Source organism: Ammospiza caudacuta, chromosome 2 (assembly GCF_027887145.1).
Source record: "Ammospiza caudacuta isolate bAmmCau1 chromosome 2, bAmmCau1.pri, whole genome shotgun sequence".
Lineage (NCBI taxonomy): Eukaryota > Metazoa > Chordata > Aves > Passeriformes > Passerellidae > Ammospiza > Ammospiza caudacuta.
Genome location: NC_080594.1, coordinates 101343327 through 101359731, shown reverse-complemented (window position 1 = coordinate 101359731; position 16405 = coordinate 101343327). Strand labels below are relative to the sequence as shown.

The window sequence follows — 16405 nt, the reverse complement described above, 5'->3', positions numbered from 1 at the left end:
CTTTAGCCTGTTTTTGGTTCAAAGTCTTTATTACAGTCGTGCAGCTTTAGAGCTTGTAATGCTTTAGCAAGCTGTAAGGAATTACTGCATATCCCTGAGATCCCTGGCTTGCCGTGTAGAATCCAGCCTGTCTGAAAGCTGGGAAAAGCACTGAAGGGTGGGAAGCTGATTTTGATCTCTTTTCTAAACACTAAAAATAGTTCTTAATTCTTTAAAATTCTTTCCCATTTGCTGTCATGGTTTTTTTTATCATTAGTATTTATATCTTCCTGGGGGGTGTGGGAGGAGAAAAAAGCTGGCAAAGAAGCAATGTTTGTTTGGCCCAAAAAGTTTTATCAACTTTGTTGATTGAATAAGTGTTGAGATAACTGGGTGCAAGACCAATTTTAAGACAGTAAAACAAATAAAAGGAATTCCAGGCTTTTATTCCTGTAAAAGGAATAAAAGGACAGTAAATGAGGAGATCCATGGGGCTGATAGGATTTTTTTATTGCAGTGTGCTGGTCTTTAAGGAAAATATTTATGGAGGAACGTTTTATGGCTCCAGAAAGGAGCTGGTGACAGGTTATGACAGTTGCTGCACATTTTGGGTTAGGAAGGCAAACGTATTTCTCATGCCTTTGGTGGCAGCAACATCTTCCCATCACTCTTCACCCAGGCTGTCCTGTGCACCTGTGGGGCTCAGTGTCTGAGCAGGTGCCCAGGACTGATGGCATTGACTCCTCTCTTTGGGTCTGCAGGCATCTAATTACTGAACAGCTGGAGCTTAGAGAGATCCTCCTCCCCACACACACACCAGAGTGGTAGGGCAGACTCATTTGTGATTCTGGCAAGCTGATGCATTTGCAGAGTCAGGTGAAATGACGGCTTGCTTAGATGAGACCCTCCCTCCCCCTCCACACCATCTCTGGGATCTCCCTTTTTTTTTTTTTAATCTTTATTTGGGGGACTAGCTAAAACTGATGTTTTCTTTCAAAAAATACTGAGAAATCAATATTTTATGGCAAAACTATTCTCAAAAAATCCTTTTTTTTTAGTAGTTATCCCATATGGAAACACGATCCCTTTTGGTTTTTGTTTTGTTTTGATTTGGCATTTTGTTTAGGGTAGGATTTTTGGTTTGGTTTTTGTGGTTTTCTTTTTTTTTTTCTTTTTAATTTGGCTTGTTTTGTGTATTAGTTTGGGGAATTCTCTTCCTGAGGGGTAATTGGAGACATGAAAAAAAAAAAAAAGTAAGAAGAAACACTTTTTCATAACTTATATTTTGAATTTGAGTTGCCAAATCTAGCCACTCCATCATTAAAACAGCCAGTATCCCAGTTTTAAGGATCTCTTTATCACAAAGCAAGCTTCAAAAGTTTTGCAGGTTTTGGATATATCATTGGATTGTACCTAATATTATGCCCTTATTGCAAAATCTGTATGTATTTTACATGGAAGATGTACACTCTATTGACAGCAACTCCTTTGTGGACCACCAAGGTGTGCCTCTGCTTTTTTCCTCCTTTGGAACCAGCTCCAGCTCCCTGGGCAGGGAGGTCTCAAGCCCTGAGCCCAGTGTCTGGTTCCACCTCAGCTCTGGATGCAGGGATACAGACAGATCTCTCTCTTACTACTTGTGCTTCTGTTCTTGTTGGAATTGCAAGAGGCTGTAGGCAGAAGCCTACACAACTCTGTAAATAATCTCACTGAAAAATACGCGAGTTGTAAACCTGATGTGCAGAGGAACAGCAAGAATAGTGGAAGGGAACACTTTTCCTTCCTGGGCAAGGAAAAGGATTGCTCCTTTCAGGGCAGTGGATGTGGACAAAGCTCTTGGGCAGGGACAGCACAGACCAGGTTTGTCCATTCAATACCCAAGAGATTGTGTGTTCTCTGCTTGTGCCTTGTACCAAATGCCATCAATACCAGCAGGCATTTCCTCACTGAGAGATGCCAGCTATGTGAGCCTTGTTCTGAACAACTCAGAAGCCTAGGTTTGAACCATACAGGTCAAAATTTGCCCTATCCCACCAGCACCTATTGAAATAGGTCGATGATTAATGACTTCACTTCTAACTGGGAAACCTCAGAGTTATAGTTTAGACAGAGATTTCAAACTGGGATTTAAGCAGTTCAAAAGTGCACTGTATTGTTTTGGTCTAATTAACACAACATGGTGATAAGACATTAAAGCAGAGTGACAACGCTATACATTGATAACAGGGGACATTAATGCCTGGAGACACAGTCTACATTGTAAAAATCTGGAAAAAAAGGGGCTTATTATGTTAGATAGGTCAATGTGATTTGACCTAGTTTTGCTTTGCTGCTTGGAAATTATGTCAGTATTTGTTATGTCATCTCCTTGGATGAGCAATTTAACATCCTTTTTGCATTGCAGCGTTGTCCTAATATTTTATATATTTACTAGCTCTCTAAAAGGATCCTTCAGGCTAATTCTAGAGATCTGGGGAAAACTGATACAAAACAAAAACCTCCTGAAACCAGCTTCCCTTTCATATCTGTCCTCTGTATAACAAAAAGGAGTAAATTTAGTCACAGCAAAATTATAGCTACAAATTCTGAAAAGCATCTTGTCCCCTTTGTATTTAAAACTCAGTAAAATTCATGAATATAAAAAACTGTGCTAACATATGTAACCATGTACACCTTTTCCACAGAGGTTTTAATTGCTAAGACGCTGCATTTTTAAATTTACCAGATGCTTATGTAAAATAGAGTGGCTTAAAGGAGCCACACCATATTCTTCCCTGAAGGTAAGGTCTCATTCAAAGTCCTCAGTATTTCTCTTGGGAAAAATGAGGTGTTATTTTAGTCTTCATCAAAATCACAAGCCCTTTCTTTCATATTTATGTTCATGTTGGTTTTTCCCTCTGCTGCCATCTGGACTTTTAAGATATTTGCCAGGGCTCAAGTTGTGATACATCAGGGAACAACCAGGGAATTAGATGTTACAGTTCTTTGCTCTAATGGAAAAATTTTGCTGTTACAGTATTTTGGTAAATGTTAGCAAAGGAAAGCTCTGTTCCTTACCTTTACCTACCTTCTCACAGCTGTGCCTCTTACTGTGTTTAACAAATGTTGGGTATGGCAAGGTTGCCCCTTTTGCTTCTTAACATTTCTTGGTCCAAAATGGGTAGCTCTGAAGCCTGATCTTGCTTCTGCTGAAGCTGTTATTGAGGAGGTCAGGCAGATCCCCCATTCAAAATAGTCTTTTATTGTAGTTATTCAAATACATCTTTTGTGGAAAATGCTGAACAGACCAGGTGGTAGTGTGAGAGCAATAACCAGGCCTTCTTTCACAATTTTTTTCACAATTTAAAAAAAATTCCTATTTTTTTGAATAATAACAAATCTATTCTTGATTTTCAGTATGAGTTTTTTTCTTTCAGTGTCAAAATGAGCTAAGTAAAACCTGTACAAGTTCTTCACCATTTCTGCACAAATATATCTAATCTTGAAAAGATCCCTCTTACTCAGAATTCTCAGCTCAAGTAAAATTAAAAATTGTAATAGCTATCTGAATTCTTTGAGCATACTTCAGATGCAAATGCTCGTACATCCCTTGTTAACCAGCTTAATTGGAACAAAAGCTCAATATGAATGTGTGTTCAGAGGTGCCTCTTCTTTGCTGTTAACATTTGCTCTTGATCCCTAATTAAGCCTTATTACTGAAGGTTAAAAAATCCTCCTGCAATTTAACTCTCCTTGAATGTCTTGACTGCAAAAGAAATTGTCAGGGTAGGAGTCTGCTATTGCCTCCCATGTGCCTCCTTCTTTTAAGTGGAACTAAAGTGTAAACTGCTTATGAAGGATTAGCAATGACTGGAAATAAATATCACATATCTCCAGAGTAGTAAAAGCCTCATGCATGAGGAAGATGATGGTTGTGGGCTGACAAGGTGATTCACATAGCTAGAAAGACTGTGCAGGGATTCATGGAAAGCTCTCACTGTACTCTGGAGATTATCTGGCCCAACCTTCTCTTCAGCACAAGTTGCTACAGCAATTTCCTCAAACAATATTGAGAATTTCCAGCGCATGAGAGCCCACTGTATTCCTGGCAGCCTCTTCCAATCTTCTTTTTTCTTTTTTTTCCCTTCAATCCAGACAGAATTTCTCTTGCAGCACTTCGTGCCCATTGCCTTTTTTTCTGTCAGCAGGCATCCTTGTCTAGAGAGTAGCTGTTTCCCTTATAACTAACTTTATAGTTATTCAGGGAATGTGATTAGATCTCCTTTGAACCTTCTGTTCTCCAGGCAGACTAAACCTGTTTCCTTCAACCTTCCTTCATGTGTCAAGTGCTACAACACCCCAATAATCCCAGTGGCCTCTGCGGGGCCTTCTCAAGTTCTGCAGCTGAGGGACCACAAGTGGTCGCAGTATTCCAGTGTGACCTTGTAAGTGGAGTGAAATAGCCACATTTCTTGGGTTGCTGGCTGCACTCTTTTTGGAAAGCCCAGGAGGCTGCTGGTTACTTCTTTCCAAGTACAGAACATTACATTTATCTTTGTTTAAGCTCACATTATGGCTTAGTTGATAAAGTTACTTTACAGTCTCCAAGAGGGACCTCCTGGCCAACCTAACAAAACAAAAACAAGCCCCAAAATCTTCCCTGTTTAAGTTCATCTTATTGCATGATTGCTCACAAAGGGCTTTAGTTATTTCTCAAGCATCATCTGTCTTTCTGGACCAGAAGTCCCGGGGTATTAGATCATGGATTTTGTCTAATTTGTCTATTTCCATGCTGTTTTCTATTGTGCGTTTCTATGATTTTATACCTCTAAAAATTGTAGAAGAGTTAGCTTTAGGAAGACAGATTGTGTCATTTTGGTCTTGAAAATCTGGAAACTGTTACTGGAGAAAACAGGTTTATAGAGAAATGCACTTTATTTCCCCATTTATCTTGAGCTGATGATGCAGGTATGCACCAAAAGAGACTAATAACCAATGGTGCTGATTTTTTGCCTAATGTTCCCTTGAGTTTTCAGACTAATTCCAGCACGCTTTCTTAGTCCAATGATCTTATTTTTTTTAGCTCTTTGTATTGAGCCTTGCTGCCCCCCCTCCCTGACACTGCTCTAGGTTTTCTGTTACTGCCTCCTCACTTCTCTGTCCCCAGTTTTTTGGCCTCCTGCTCCTTCCCCAGATATCTGAACAGCACTAGACCTCTCAGAGCTGTAAGGTAAGTGCAGGGGATAGAGAAAGGAAATGTCCCAATCCCTCCCCTTTTCCAAATGTGCATTTAACCTCATCATTGAGGTATAACTCCTGGCCCTATCAGTGTGAGGCTGGAAGCTTGATCATGACAAAGGAGACAAAAATTGATTTTCCCCCTCTTTTCCGGTCCTTCTAACACTGAACTGGATTTGCAAATTTTTCTTGAAAAAACCTGAGACAAAAAATCTATTCTAGCCTTTCTGAACATCTTTTGGCAGATATTGGTGCTATGCAAGGAACGTCTAAGTGTGTTTGCTTTTTTGAGGGACTTGGGGTAAAGGAAGGGGAAGAGAAAGGAAAGGAAAGAAAAGGGAAGCTCTGTCTGTTTGTGTTATTCCTACATAATAGCAGGGGAAGCAGCTCTACTTTTCTTGAGAAGTACATTTTAAAATATCACGATGCATTCCTGAGACTCGACTAGGTTACTTAGAAAATAAAGTACATGAGAGGCACAGAGGGAAAGCAATTGTGTAGGAGAGGAGGCCAGGAGGAAGTCTGCAGAGAAGGAAAAGATTAACCATCTGTCTTCTTCCAACTGCATTGGGAAAGCAGAGGAAGCAGGCTTTATCCAGAAATTGAGAATGAACCTTGTTTGAAAATCTTGAGGATGAAAATAGGATTTTTCAGTGGTACAAAGTCAGAGCTTGCCTTGGTAAGCACAAATGAAAGAGAGGAATAGTACAGAAACTTCAAGAACTTGGAGACAAAGAGAAGGAAGGTAGAAGACAGAAAGGTAAAGAGGGTAAAGAAGACCTCTGAAGGGAGTCAACTCCTTACAAAGCGAGTTAAGCACTTAGAACCTCCTTTGAAACAGTCTGGCCTTTCTCTTGAAAGAACTATTCCCAATGGTACTTGTTCTTCACATTTGCATTGCAGTGTAAAGGTGTAATGGGATGATCAATGGAGTTTTGTTTTATAAATCCTCTAGAAAACTATTTTCCTAGCAAGATTTTCTTTGCAGTGTCTTTTTAAAAATCATAAGAGTCTTCTGAAGTGTTGGGTATTTTAATGTCTGTAAAAAGCAGCTAAAATGAGGCTTAGTTTTCTCATCAAGCTGTAAGGCTTCTGACTTTTTCAGTCTTGAGGTCATTATGTCGTGTGTGCAAATAAATGGTCTCTACCAGATGGTGAAACCTTGTCCATGAAGGCTAGAGGCACACGTAATCCTTTAAAACATCAATTATACCAATAACTTTAGGCATCTTCATTTCTGAAATTTGTTAGCTGGGCTTCTGGGACAGCATCAATGTAAAAAATTCTGAGAACAATTTTTACCATAAGATGCTGTTAAAAAAGGGTTCTGTTCCAATTGTAAGAATGTTACACCCATTGAGTTTATAGATCTTCCACTGCATGAATAAAGAATCACCCTTCAGAAGTGACAATTCCAAAGCTTACCCCCGCATTTTCATGATTGCAGTTCCATGGGTAAAGCTATTTTTTTGTGATAAAGACATTTGATGTCGTCACTGCAGTAAAACACACCATGGTATATAACCTCAGTGGTCTGATATGGAGAGATGTGCAGTGCTGTACTTCAGGCCAGCCATAAGTCCACACATTATAGCTGTAAGGTCAATTGTAATTAATTTTCCTAGCTTTGGACTGTTTCATTTGAAAGTTCTGTGCTAAGACATTCATAGGAGATTTAAAAGATGTGTTAATGTGTTATGTTGTGCAGATCTACACTAAGCAGTGCTGGGATGGCATATGCACTGCAGGAAATGAAACAAACTTGGGGATTTGCTCATATTCACAATAGACATTTATTTACTTAGTGTGTTCTTTCTTATGTGGGGTGAAAAGGTTACATATGTCTTCAGGTGATAATGGACAAATTATTTAATTAATAGGGGTGATTTTGCTCAAAAATCAGAAGGTCAAGAATCTTTGCCCAGTGTGGGAAAGAATGATACTCAGAGTGATTAACACCCAGAGGAAATTTCTGAGTTTATTTTGGCTGGTCTATAGTTGATAATTCCCTTGGCTAAAGGAATGCCTGGCTCCATGTCAGTCACCATTTCCAGAGCTTAACTTTGAATAGCAGTTATTTCTCACACATGTTGGACTTGTCAACTCTTGTTTCAGAGACAAGATGCAAATTGGCACATAGGTAAACTATAGTATTTGGGAATTTTGTTTCTACTTTATTGTTGTTGAAAGACTCCAGTTTTTTAAAAAAGGAAATATAGGAAGATTCTTGGTATAAGCCTATTTGTATTGAGTAAGAAACTTTTTGCCATGCTACTTTGTTATGTGGGCAGAAGAAATTTGACAGATGTAAGGGGAATGGGAAAAACAGATTCCAGTAGCACAAAAGGGCACAAGGAACATCCACTCTCCAAATCTTAATTACAGAAGTAATGAAATGAGTCATAGTATCTCAGAAAATATTTAAGGGAAATGGTACAATACATCAAAAGCCATAAAATCCTTCAGAATCGCTCAGAATGAGGGAGATAAATTGCTAGTGTTCTTGCACTAGCAGAGAAATTTGGGGAAAATTGGGGGAAATTGCAAATGATAATAGGAGGTGGACAATGCTCATACTAAGAAAAGCTGCTCCATAAAACAGTCTAAATCTCCAGATCGGACCTTAGAAATTTCTGTCTGGCCTCTAGATGTATTATCAGTTTAAGTCTGAGCATGTAACATGAACTGACCATGTTTTCCAAAGATTCAGAGCATTTTATTTCCATGGATGAAATAATTCACAGATGTTTTACCATGCCAAAACTTGGCTATGGTTTAAAGCATCATTTCAAATGTTTGGTACAAGGTTGTGTTTTTAATATTCTGCAGATTTGTCTTTATCTTTTAAATGCAAATATGCTGGGCCAGGAATCCTGGACTTGGGTCAGTCTGTGGTCTGTTACATTTCCATATGTCCACACTGCAACTGAGGAGTTTATTATTCACCTTGTTTGGGTGGTGGCCTCCAGTTCTCCCAATCTAACAATATAGTCTGTCCTACTTTCATTTCAGCCACTATATGCTCTTTATTCACCTCGGGGAGAGGACACAGTCTAAATCAATTTATGCTGCTGGTTTTCTAATACCTGTTTATACTTCCCTCCAGAGTGCCCAGAAGTTCAGCAAAGACTTCCTGCATAAAAGTGGAAAGCATCAGGGAGCAGCTTAGGTACAGAAACCTCAGCAACTGCCCCAGCAAAACTTAGGAACAAACACAGGAACTTCAGTCTGAAAACTGATGTGAAAAACCAATGGAGTGAAAATTTTAAATACATGAGTTGAACAGGAGTTTATCTGCCTTACTTAACTGAATTTTAGGTGTCTGGGTCTAAATATGTAGCTTATTAATTTATCAAAAAGGAAGGAGATATATAAGAAGGGACCTGCAGAATCATGCCTTTCCCAAAAATACCTTGCATAACTAATCTTTATCATCTGTCCAATCTCTCTTCAAATGATGGATGGATTGACATAAAGAGCTGAAGCCTCCTGGTGCTATGTTGGATATTCATTTGAATAAGGAAGAAAAGTAGTGAAAGGCCTTAAATAGATTGTGCTAAAAGATATGTTGTAACATAGGCTTGATCTCGGCATAACAATACAGAATGATGAAAATAATATTGTTCTCTGAGAAGAGAACGATACAGAATAATAAAAATAAAATATTCTCTGAGAAGTCAGGGTAAGTGAAGGGTTACTGTGTTAGTGTTTCAGCAAGGTCAATACAGCATGAAGAAACAAGGTATCAAGGAAAGGCATCTTCAGTAGGTATTTTAAAGAAAATAAGAAAATCTCATGCTAGCCTTAAATCCAATAGTAGTCTTAGTTTCCTGTGTTCTCCCCTCATCCTTATTCAAAAATATTTAAATGGTAGTGGTGTTTGTTTTTTTTTTTTTTTAAGACAGGACTAGTATTTACAAAATGTGACAGCAAAAGATTGTGCTGCCTATAAAAGACATATCTTTTAAAACCAACTTTAACCAAGTCCAAGTGTGATATTACACAGATTTAAAAGGCATTCATAGGCATTTGCATATAATTAAACATTTGCAAGAAATTCAGTGACTCATTTAATACATGAGGGAAGGGAAACCATCCAGAGGGAGCTTGACAGGCTTGAGGAGTAGACCAATGTGAACTTGACTAAGTCAGGGGAATGCCCAGTATCAATACAAACTGAGGGATGAATGGATTGAGAGCAAGGCTGAGGACAAGTTCTTTGGGATACCAGTGGTTGAGAAGCTGGATATGAGCTGGCAGTCTGCCCTTGCAGCCCAGGAACCCAGCTGCTTCCTGGGCTGCATCAAAAGCAGGTCCATGGAGGTGATTTTGCCCCTCTGTTCTGCTCTGGTGAGACCTCACCTGGGGCACTGCACCCAGCTCTGGAGTTCCCAAAACAGGAAAGACATGCACCTGTTGAAGCAGGTCTGGAGGAGGGCCACAAAAATGATCAGAGGAGTGGAGCACCTCTGCTGTGAGGACAGGCTGAGAGAATTGAGATTGTTCAGCCTGGAAAAAGAAGGCTCAGAGAAGACTTTATTGTGGCCTTTCCATAATTAAAGGTGTCCCACAAGACAGCTGAAGAATGTGTGTGGTGATAGGACAAGGGGCAACAGTTTTACATTGTAGGAGAGTGCATTTAGATTGGCTGTAAGGAAGAAATTTTTTATGATAAGGGTGGTGAGACACTCAAACAGGTTGTCCACAGAAGTTTTGTACGTTCCATCATTAGAAGTGCTCAAGGTCAGGCTGGAGGGAGCTTTGAGCGATGTCAGCTATTATTGTGGGTGGCCATAGCAGGGATGTTGGAGTACATGATCTCTGGGTTGCAATGAAAAGACTTTTATTCTATTTTTTTTTTCTTTTTGTTTATATAGGTCATGTTTTAAGCAATATTATGAGATTCCTTTTTTAAATGAGGCATTCTAAACTTGATTAAACCATGCATGACTGCATTCCAGGAAGTGTACTGATTTAACTGGAAATTCTCTGGATATGTTGTACTTTTGTGATGGGAGTCTTCTGACAATGGGGATTTCTGTGTCTTAGCCAACTTGCTACTAGCTTCCTTTGTAGTCCATCGATATGGGAACTTGAGGAATAAGATTTTTCTTTGCACTAAAACCATAAAAAATGTAAGATAAAATGATTCCTTAAAATGCCTGTTGAGTAGGAAAGGATCCCAGGATTATTTTATACACCTCTACTTTATAAGATGATCAGGAATTTGATATTATTTAGAGGAGGCCTTCTTTTCCCTGATATCTGTTATAGCCCATTCAAAGATGGCTGTATAACACATGCAGCAAAATCCTGCTTTATGTTGTTTTTCTGATCTAAAGTCAGGTGAGATGAATTTCAGCCTTTATAGAGAGTGTGACCAACCAAGGTTAGCAGAGTGGTGCTGCAGCCACAGATTACTTCTTTACCAGAATTTTAACTGCTCAATGGTATTTCGTCACAATGAGCTGAATGAGGGCACAAACTGACAATTTATTTTCAAAAATGTTGACTTCAAAAGTATTTCTCCCCATCCAAAATGTAATTATGGTTGAGATTGGTATTGTTTGGAAGAATCCTAATGGGAACCTTACCTGTGGAAGGAAATGTTGCCTGCTTCATACCACACATTTTTGTCTTCATAAACCAGGATTGCAGTTATTAATATATCCTGTCTTTTCCCACTTATTCCCATTATTTCACGTTTTCCTGTATATTCTATTTCTAAACCTTCACAGTTCCCACTTTGCAATCTTGCCCACATTTAAATTTTTGGTCAGATTTTCCTGAAAGTTTTGGCATATTCCGTGCCTGTATCCACATTAACCAGTCATGCTGGACCAGTTAACAGCAGATCAGGAGAATGAAATGATTGATGCAGAGAGCCCAATACCCAGATTATACAGGTCTTTTTACCCATACTGTACTCCTTATAGTCAGGCCCCAAAGACTTCATTAGCAGCAGAAGGTCATTATTAAGTGCTCATCTAAAGCTCATCATCTCTGCTATTAAATCTGAGAGGATGAGCCTTCATGCACTCCAGCATTAGTCAGGGATGTGACTCCAAGCTTGATTAATGGAGAGGATTGGGAGGTTGCTTAAAAACGTCCCCATGACCTGAGCAAAAGCACTACCAGGAGGATACACAGCAAGCACAGCTCCCACTTTGCAAGGGCACAGATATCCTTGAATTAGCATTTGTACTGCTCATTTCCCTAATGCAGCTCTCCAAGCCAGGCTCGTCCTGAGTGAAGGTGCTGGCACTGCAGATCCAGCTAATGAGCCAGCCATGCTCAGGGGCTCACAGGGCTCAGAGGTGTGGCTGCTCCTCGGGTGAGGAGGTGAAATTCTACACGAGTGAACTTGGCTATTCTAAACACCATAAAAATGGTGAAGGACAGGCTTAGCAGGAGGAAGATGGGTATGGGTCAGGCTGGGAGAGAGGAGTACTAGTGCTGAACAGTGTTATAGTGCTAATCCTTTTAACTTCCTCTCTGGGCTTTGTTGTCAGACCCCTACTGGGGCCTGATTATTCAGACTTTGCCCTGTCTTCCCAGGCACCCGTTCTGAGCAGAGCTGTCGCTTTCCATGGTTAACAGGGAGCTGAACTGCAAAAGGCAGCTAGTGTTTCTTCAAGGTGGGAAACAGGTTTTTACTGTTAAAACATTGCAACTCAACCAAAGCTGTGGAATATCTGCTGACCAAGTTTATGAATGTGTTTAGGATGTTATGCTTCTCAGAAGTATGAGAGTATTGTATCTGCACTGCATTATTTCTTATCTCAGCTAACCATGGAAAGATCTTTTCTATAGAAAAGCTCAGGAGTACATAAAGGCACTGTTGTTTCTTGGAGTTAGTGAAGCTATGAAACGCATGAACTTTACCCCTTGTCTCTACAAAAGATTTGCCAGTTCTATGAATTTTAAATCCATGGGAAATTTTTGTTGCCCTCAGCTGCTGAGGTTCAATGGCTAAAATTCTTTTTGAAGTTATGCTTGAATGCTGCTTTCTTTATAGCCTCCAAAATGACACTTTATGTTTTTCCTGCATTCATAACATTGAGAAAAAGATGAACAAGTGTTCCCTGTTCAACCAACCGTCATATATCATCTCATCTGTTTGGCTGCTTGAATGTTGTGATTAAATGCCCATAATTCCAAGAAATACTAAAATGTGTTTAGCAATTTGATGTTTTAAAATCCAGGAATAAAAAGGCAGATGTTATGATCCATGAAGAAATGGTACATACAGACTGGGGGTAGGGCACAAGAAAACTGGAAATGTTTCCTGTGTAATGAGCCATGCATGGCAAAGACTCTAAGGAATGGCCAGAAGCAAAGAGCTACCTACAGATGTAATCATTTTATGTTTCATTAAAGCCTCATTATTTTGGAATTTATACAAATTTATGCTGCAGGAAAATATAAAGCCTGTTGTATGACCCTGGCAAGGAAGACAATAAAACTTTGAAGAACTGAGCTATCATTTAGAAGAGCTGCATTTATCCAATTCTGATTTTTAACTGAGTTTTTTGGAGATGACTGGGAGAGAACTTTGATTCAGGAAGGAGATGGTAGCATACTGAGCACTGGAAATTACATGGCACACATGGACATTTGCAAATGCCAGCTTTTGGCTATGTGATTGTAGTTTCATTTTTCCTCACTCAAGATGATGGGCAGAAAGAGCATCCTGTATTTTCAAGGTCACTAGAAACATATTAAATGGATTTAATATGTTTTAAAGGCTACTGTGAACTTCTCAAAAAAAATTCGACACAAACTGGTTATATAAAACACATATACTGTCATATGCCTTTTTTTTTTTAAATAGAAATATAACAGTAAGAAAGGGAAAAATTAATTTGCCTTCAATTTCCCATCCTTGTTATAAACCAATATCATAACCAAAACCATTCCAAGATACATCCTGTCTACTGAGTCAGAAAAAAAACCCCTAGACATCCCAATTTGGGAGCTCAGATAGGTCTCTGCATCTATATTTTGTTCTCTAAGATAAACTGGGACTTGTGTCAGAAAGTTTATATACCACTTCTCCCTTGGAAATCCAGCCTTATTATTAGTTTCTGTCAAACATGGTCCTAACTTAAAATTACATCAGGTAATACCCACCAATAAGTTTATGTCCAGATTTCTGTCTGTAGTGGTGTGTCCAGCTTGACAGATACAGAAATATCTTCAAAGAGGGTGGTGAGGAAACAGTGTTGCCAGACAACAGATTGGCAAAAGTGTGATTTTGTTGATTATTGGAGCCATTCTCCCTAACAGCATTCTGGTAATCTGTTCACTAACCAGTTGTCCTGGAAGAGCTGGCATGTTCCAGATGCTGTACCCTCACAGAACTCCTTTCCACTCCCCAGGCATCTGAGAAAGGCAGGCAGAAAACCCAAGGGAGATTTGATAACACTGCCCATAAAAAGACACCCTTTTCTCCTATGTCTTAACTACATATTTTTACAATGTCATGTTTTCTGATAGAGACAGATACTTGCTTCTGAAATATTTAAGTTGAAAACAGACCCTTTATCTTTAATATATGAGGTAGCAGAATAAAAAATATGTATGAGAGAATGCTTTAAAAGATTGTGTGTTCAAAATGTGTTGTCCTAAGAACAAGCACCATTCAATGTACTGGGCATGTACCAAAAAAGAAACTGATCCTGAGAACTAATTTAATCTGCTACAAGAGGGTGATAATTTACCTTCAAACTAGACAGAAGAAAACTTTTCAAGCCCTTGTGTACAGGTCTGAGTCAAAGTAAAGAAATAAATTTATCATAGAATCTCAAGTGGATGGTGAAGTATTATGCTTTGAATTGTTTATATTCTCATCCCTCTCCTTTATAGTATTTAAAACTTTGTTTTGCTTGGCATCTGAAATAGGATATCCATGTTCTTGATGCAACATGGATATATGTGACATGGAGTTTTTCTTGTCTGAATTTTCAGAGGAGGGGTGCTAAACAAATATAGCTGAAAAACTTACATCACTCACTGATTGAGGGCTCAGGTTTCATATGTCTGATTTACACTGTTCAGACCATTAGTGGTGGCATAGACATGAGTAATTCCGTTCATAATATTGTCAGAAACTTTTCCCTGTTACTTGTGTATAAGATCTGAATAATATAATTTGCCTTATTGGCTTTGATAAGTGAAAATCATGCTGGGTGTTGTGGTCAGTCACTTATTTTGAAATTTGTCACTGCATTTCTCATTTCAAGGCTTTCTCACAAAGTGTTTGGGGGTTTTGTTGCTTGTTCCTTGTATGCACAGAATATGGATTTTTCACACAAGAGATAATATCTAAATTATTAACCACTTTGATCACATTCTGATTATGTACAAATGGTCCCGGCCACCTTCCATGTAGAGAGTGCAGCTAAGCCCAGTTTGATTTATAATAAAGCACTCAGGAAGACAAGCACTGTGTTTTTAGAATCAAGTTTTTGTGCTTTAGTTTCCAGGAAATGCTAATTCTTATTATATCATCCAAGTACAAACATAATACAAGCCATTGATCTGAAAAATATATGGTATTTTTTGAGTATTATCCCTTCAATATTCAAAAATAATATACAATAATACAAGTGCTGAAAGGAATAGAGTTTCTTTGCCAAAGGTATTCTGTACTTTGGGTGTGTGATAAAATTCCAGCATGAATGCACAGCAAAAAGAAGTATTAACTTTCTTTGCTTCCTAAGGAGTTCAAAATGCTTTGCTCCTGTGGGATTTATGTAAGTGATGCTGGATATTTAGTGTACAGCATTCTATTCACCTTTGAAAAGCCTAGGTTATAATCTGATTTAGATGACAATTGAAAGAGCTCAGCGGTCTCCGTTTAGTCCCTTTTTTATTAAATCACCATCAGACACTTAACACAATGCTGATCTTGGCAATAAGATTCATTTTGAGGCATAATGGCCCTATTGGAGTCAAAGAGACATGGAGTATGAACTCGGCTTGTATAGAAATGAAATGAGCAAATTTCTTCATTTTAAAAAGCACCAACATTTATGGAAATTTTGCAAAGACAAACCATACTTCTGCATGGATGCCTTTATTCTCAGAGATAATAGACTATTCTGCATTACAAATGGCAAAGATAGTGATACTGCTGGAAAAAAATCCTTAGTACGAGGAATTGCATTATGGTAGCAGTGATTTGCACTGGTTTATTAAAGGTATCAGTGTAGCAGAATCTGGCCAGATTATATATTGTTAGGTGTGGCCACCAAGTCAGAAACTATGCTAAATTAAGGGATGCCTTGGTCAACACCTTCAAACATCTATTTATATCTGAACCCTTCCAAAGCTGTAATGGAGACGATAGGGTAGTATAAAGACCTGCAGCAATAAAATAAATAATTTCTATCAGGTGATCTAGGAATAAGCAAAAATGTTGTCTTGAGTAACAAAGGAAATAGCAAAAGATTTCTTTATTATAAAGGAAGTTTCTAATTCTGCATTATTGCATTCTGAACAGAAAGGTCAGTTATAGGTTTCTTTAAAATGGTGTGCCAGTTAATTACATTTCTCTAATGATCTTCAGATCAAAAACTATGCATTGCACCCATCAGTATAGATTTTTGCAAGATTCAGGCTAGACATAGCAGAATAAAAAGGCTTAGAGTCAAGCACTTCAGGAGGCTAAGGTGTTTTAAAGCTCCTGCTCAAATGGACCATGGCTTAATCCCTGTGCTGCCACTCAAGACAGTGATTAAAAATCACCCATTCAGGCAATTGCTTCTGGGTGTTGATGTGCCAGGCTGTGGGTGTGGGGCTAAGGGGGTGGAGAAGAGGAGGGTTTGTGAATGTATGGCTGATGTTTGACGAGCTGAATTTCAAAAAGAAGGAGGGGAAAGCAGAGGAAAGAGGGAAAAACTCAACTTGCCCCAGGAGGAAGGAAAAGGAGAGAACAAAGCTTCCTTCAGTAAGCTCAACCAGTCTTACAATTTCTGAGTTCCTCACAAGAGAGCTCCCCCTTTCACTACTCTAAAGAGAAAACAAGACTGTGAAATCAAAAGTCAGCCCTGGGGGAGGAGAAGGGGAAGGAAGTTTGTAAATGAGACAGGATTTATCCTGAAATAATAACCGTAGCAGTGATAGCAGGGCTCCTGGTGAACCACTTGGTGGACTTTTTAATCTGTCTCCTTAGATGCTGAGTGTCATTTTTAAAGCAGGCTCT

General features: G+C 38.8%; 1 protein-coding gene across 1 annotated transcript in view; it reads left to right on the top strand.

The window, feature by feature from the left end:
• Positions 1–16405, top strand: part of MID1 (midline 1) — a 237549-nt gene that overhangs the window by 104740 nt on the left and 116404 nt on the right. The window lies entirely within an intron of this gene.